Here is a 6,000-nt window from a genome sequence, read left to right as displayed (position 1 = left end):
GGCTAAAAAAACACATGTCCCTCACATTTCTGTGGCAGAAAGTTCTGGAATCTGAGAGGAGCTACAAATTTCCTTCCACCCAGCGTTCCCCCAAGTCTCCCGATAAAAATGATACCTCACTTGCGTGGGTAGGCCTAGCGCCGGCGACAGGAAACACCCCAAAGCGCAACGTGGACACATCCTAAATTTTGGAAAAAAACAGAGGTGTTTTTTGCGAAGTGCCTACCTGTAGATTTTGGCCTCTAGCTCAGCCGGCACCTAGGGAAACCTACCGAACCTGTGCATTTCTGAAAACTAGAGACCTAGGGGAATCCAAGGAGGGGTGACTTGCGGGGCTCGGACCAGGTTCTGTTACCCAGAATCCTTTGCAAACCTCAAAATTTAGCTAAAAAAACACATGTCCCTCACATTTCTGTGGCAGAAAGTTCTGGAATCTGAGAGGAGCTACAAATTTCCTTCCACCCAGCGTTCCCCCAAGTCTCCCGATAAAAATGATACCTCACTTGCGTGGGTAGGCCTAGCGCCGGCGACAGGAAACACCCCAAAGCGCAACGTGGACACATCCTAAATTTTGGAAAAAAACAGAGGTGTTTTTTGCGAAGTGCCTACCTGTAGATTTTGGCCTGTAGCTCAGCCGGCACCTAGGGAAACCTACCAAACCTGTGCATTTCTGAAAACTAGAGACCTAGGGGAATCCAAGGAGGGGTGACTTGCGGGGCTCTGACCAGGTTATGAGACCCAGAATCCTTTGCAAACCTCAAAATTTGGCTAAAAAAACACATGTCCCTCACATTTCTGTGGCAGAAAGTTCTGGAATCTGAGAGGAGCTACAAATTTCCTTCCACCCAGCGTTCCCCCAAGTCTCCCGATAAAAATGATACCTCACTTGCGTGGGTAGGCCTAGCGCCGGCGACAGGAAACACCCCAAAGCGCAACGTGGACACATCCTAAATTTTGGAAAAAAACAGAGGTGTTTTTTGCGAAGTGCCTACCTGTAGATTTTGGCCTCTAGCTCAGCCGGCACCTAGGGAAACCTACCAAACCTGTGCATTTCTGAAAACTAGAGACCTAGGGGAATCTAAGGAGGGGTGACTTGCGGGGCTCGGACCAGGTTCTGTTACCCAGAATCCTTTGCAAACCTCAAAATTTGGCTAAAAAAACACATGTCCCTCACATTTCTGTGGCAGAAAGTTCTGGAATCTGAGAGGAGCTACAAATTTCCTTCCACCCAGCGTTCCCCCAAGTCTCCCGATAAAAATGATACCTCACTTGCGTGGGTAGGCCTAGCGCCGGCGACAGGAAACACCCCAAAGCGCAACGTGGACACATCCTAAATTTTGGGAAAAAACAGAGGTGTTTTTTGCGAAGTGCCTACCTGTAGATTTTGGCCTCTAGCTCAGCCGGCACCTAGAGAAACCTACCAAACCTGTGCATTTCTGAAAACTAGAGACCTAGGGGAATCCAACGAGGGGTGACTTGCGGGGCTCGGACCAGGTTCTGTTACTCAGAATCCTTTGCAAACCTCAAAATTTGGCTAAAAAAACACATGTCCCTCACATTTCTGTGGCAGAAAGTTCTGGAATCTGAGAGGAGCTACAAATTTCCTTCCACCCAGCGTTCCCCCAAGTCTCCCGATAAAAATGATACCTCACTTGCGTGGGTAGGCCTAGCGCCGGCGACAGGAAACACCCCAAAGCGCAACGTGGACACATCCTAAATTTTGGAAAAAAACAGAGGTGTTTTTTGCGAAGTGCCTACCTGTAGATTTTGGCCTGTAGCTCAGCCGGCACCTAGGGAAACCTACCAAACCTGTGCATTTCTGAAAACTAGAGACCTAGGGGAATCCAAGGAGGGGTGACTTGCGGGGCTCTGACCAGGTTCTGTTACCCAGAATCCTTTGCAAACCTCAAAATTTGGCTAAAAAAACACATGTCCCTCACATTTCTGTGGCAGAAAGTTCTGGAATCTGAGAGGAGCTACAAATTTCCTTCCACCCAGCGTTCCCCCAAGTCTCCCGATAAAAATGATACCTCACTTGCGTGGGTAGGCCTAGCGCCGGCGACAGGAAACACCCCAAAGCGCAACGTGGACACATTCTAAATTTTGGAAAAAAACAGAGGTGTTTTTTGCGAAGTGCCTACCTGTAGATTTTGGCCTCTAGCACAGCCGGCACCTAGGGAAACCTACCAAACCTGTGCATTTCTGAAAACTAGAGACCTAGGGGAATCCAAGGAGGGGTGACTTGCGGGGCTCGGACCAGGTTCTGTTACCCAGAATCCTTTGCAAACCTCAAAATTTGGCTAAAAAAACACATGTCCCTCACATTTCTGTGGCAGAAAGTTCTGGAATCTGAGAGGAGCTACAAATTTCCTTCCACCCAGCGTTACCCCAAGTCTCCCGATAAAAATGATACCTCACTTGCGTGGGTAGGCCTAGCGCCGGCGACAGGAAACACCCCAAAGCGCAACGTGGACACATCCTAAATTTTGAAAAAAACAGAGGTGTTTTTTGCGAAGTGCCTACCTGTAGATTTTGGCCTCTAGCTCAGCCGGCACCTAGGGAAACCTACCAAACCTGTGCATTTCTGAAAACTAGAGACCTAGGGGAATCCAAGGAGGGGTGACTTGCGGGGCTCGGACCAGGTTCTGTTACCCAGAATCCTTTGCAAACCTCAAAATTTGGCTAACAAAAACCCATGTCCCTCACATTTCTGTGGCAGAAAGTTCTGGAATCTGAGAGGAGCTACAAATTTTCTTCCACCCAGCGTTCCCCCAAGTCTCCCGATAAAAATGATACCTCACTTGCGTGGGTAGGCCTAGCGCCGGCGACAGGAAACACCCCAAAGCGCAACGTGGACACATCCTAAATTTTGGAAAAAAACAGAGGTGTTTTTTGCGAAGTGCCTACCTGTAGATTTTGGCCTCTAGCTCATCCGGCACCTAGGGAAACCTACCAAACCTGTGCATTTCTGAAAACTAGAGACCTAGGGGAATCCAAGGAGGGGTGACTTGCGGGGCTCGGACCAGGTTCTGTTACCCAGAATCCTTTGCAAACCTCAAAATTTGGCTAAAAATACACATGTTACTCACATTTCTGTGGCAGAAAGTTCTGGAATCTGAGAGGACCCACAAATTTCCTTCTACCCAGCGTTCCCCCAAGTCTCCTGATAAAAATGATACCTCACTTGTGTGGGTAGGACTAGCGCCCACGAAAGGAAAGGGCCCAAAACACAACGTGGACACATCACATTTTTTTATAAAAAGCAGTGCCTACCTGTGGATTTTGGCCTGTAGCTCAGCCGACACCTGAGGAAACTTAGCAAACCAGTGCATTTTTGAAAACTAGTAACCCAGTGGAATCCAAGATGGGGTGACTTGCGGGGCTCTGACCAGGTTATGTTACCCAGAATCCTTTGCAAACATCAAAATTTGGCCCAAAAAACACTTTTTCCTCTCATTTCGGTGACAGAAAGTTGTGGAATCTGAGAGGAGCCACAAATTTCCTTCCACCCAGCGTTCCCCTAAGTCTCTCGATAAAAATGGTACCTCACTTCTGTGGGTAGGCCTAGCGCCCACAAAAGGAAATGGCCCAAAACACAACGTGGACACAACATATTTTTTCACAGAAAACAGAGGTGTTTTTTGCAAGGTGCCTACCTGTGGTGTTTGGCCTGTAGCTCAGCCGGCCCCAGGGGGGGGGGCAGAAATGCCCTAAAATAAATTTCTCTCCCCCCAACCTCCACCCCCCCCCCGGGAGCGACCCTTGCCTACGGGGTCGCTCCCCCTGCGTGACATTGGCGCCAAAAAACAAATCCCCGGGGCAGGTTGACCTAAACTCAGCCAATCTGCCCCCAAGGGGGGCAGAAATGGCCTAAATACAATTTGTCCCCCAGGGGAGCGACTTTTGCCTGATGGGTCGCTCCCCATCTCTAAGAAAAAAAACAAGAAAAAAAAAAAGAAAAAAAAAACAATTCCTCTGGCGCCTAGAGGTTTCTACCCCCCCCCCCCCCCCGGGGGCAGATCGGCCTAATAATAGGCCGATCTGACCCCCGGGGGGGCAGAAATGGCCTAAAATAAATTTGCCCCCCCCAACACCCACCCACCCGGGAGCGACCCTTGCCTACGGGGTCGCTCCCCCTGCGTGACATTGGCGCCAAAAAACAAATCCCCGGTGCCTAGTGGTTTCTGCCCCCTTGGGGGCAGATTGACCTAAAATTGGCCAATCTGCCCCCAGGGGGGCAGAAATGGTCTAAATACAATTTGCCCCCCCCCAGGGGAGCGACCCTTGCCTGATGGGTCGCTCCCCATCTCTAAAAAAAGAAACAAAACAAAAAAAAAAACACACAAAAAAAAATTGCCCTGGCGCCTAGAGAGTTCTGCCCCCCCCCCCCCTGGGGGCAGTTCGGCCTAATATTAGGCCGATCTGTCCCCCGGGGGGGGCAGAAATGGCCTAAAATAAATTTGCCCCCCCAACCCCCACCCCCCCCCCGGGAGCGACCCTTGCCTACGGGGTCGCTCCCCCTGTGTGACATTGGCGCCAAAAAACAAATCCCCGGTGCCTAGTGGTTTCTGCCCCCTTGGGGGCAGATTGACCTAAAATTGGCCAATCTGCCCCCAGGGGGGTAGAAATGGTCTAAATACAATTTGCCCCCCCAGGGGAGCGACCCTTGCCTGATGGGTCGCTCCCCATCTCTAAAAAAAGAAACAACAAAAAAAAAAAAAAATTGCCCTGGCGCCTAGAGGTTTCTTCCCCCCCTGGGGCCAGATCGGCCTAATAATAGGCCGATCTGCCCCCAGGGGGGGCAGAAATGGCCTAAAATAAATTGCCCTCCCCCCCAGGGAGCGACCCTTGCCTAAGGGGTCGCTCCCTTTGCGTGAAATTCACGCAAAGAAAAAACTCCCTGGTGTCTAGTGGTTTCTACCCCCCTTGGGGGCAGATTGGCCTCATCAAAATAGGCCAATCTGCCCCCAAGGGGGGCAGAAATGGCCAAAATATAATTTTCCCCCAAGGGGAGCGACCCTTGCCTAAGGGGTCGCTCCCCACCAAAAAAAAAAAATATATAACACAAAAAACAAAAAACAAAAAAAAAGGTCCCTGGTGCCTAGAGGTTTCTGCCCCCCCTGGGGGAAGATCGGCCTAATAGTAGGCCGATCTGCCCCCGGGGGGCAGAAAAGGCCTTCCCGAAAATATGCCCCCCCTGGGAGCGACCCTTGCCCAAGGGGTCGCTCCCTTTTGTCAATAACAATAAAAAAAATAAAAATCCCTGGTGTCTAGTGGTTTCTACCCCCCTTGGGGGCAGATTGGCCTCATCAAAAATGGCCAAAATATAATTTTCCCCCAAGGGGAGCGACCCTTGCCTAAGGGGTCGCTCCCCACCAAAAAAAAATAAAAAATGAAAAAAATTTTTTTTTAAAAAAATGGTCCCTGGTGCCTAGAGGTTTCTGCCCCCCCTGGGGGCAGATTGACCTCATCAAAATAGGCCAATCTGCCCCCAAGGGGGGCAGAAATGGCCAAAATATAATTTTCCCCCAAGGGGAGAGACCCTTGCCTAAGGGGTCGCTCCCCACCAAAAAAAAAAAAAAAATGGTCCCTGGTGCCTAGTGGTTTCTGCCCCCCCTGGGGGCAGAAAAGGCCTTCTCAAAAAAATGCCCCCCCTGGGAGCGACCCTTGCCCAAGGGGTCGCTCCCTTTTGTCACTTTCAATAAAAAAAAAAATCCCTGGTGTCTAGTGGGGTTTCAAAAGCCGGATTGCAAGCAATCCGGCTTTTGAAACCCTCGGAGGGACTTCAAAGGGAAGGAAATACTTTTCCTTCCCTTTGAAGCCCCTCCGGGCCTCCCAATGATTGAAAAAGAAATGCTTTTGCATTTCTTTTTCAATCGCGCTGGGGGAGGCCCCTGTGACACATCAGCGCGCGCGCGCGCTGACGTCACGGGGGGGTGGGGGGGTGTCGGGGGTGTAAGGGGAAGGTCTTCCCCTTCCATCCCCGACTTGGGGGGGGGG

Source organism: Pleurodeles waltl, chromosome 6, assembly GCF_031143425.1.
Source record: "Pleurodeles waltl isolate 20211129_DDA chromosome 6, aPleWal1.hap1.20221129, whole genome shotgun sequence".
Classification (NCBI taxonomy): domain Eukaryota; kingdom Metazoa; phylum Chordata; class Amphibia; order Caudata; family Salamandridae; genus Pleurodeles; species Pleurodeles waltl.
The sequence above is the reverse complement of the archived record's forward strand: the minus strand, read 5'-3'. Positions refer to the sequence as shown.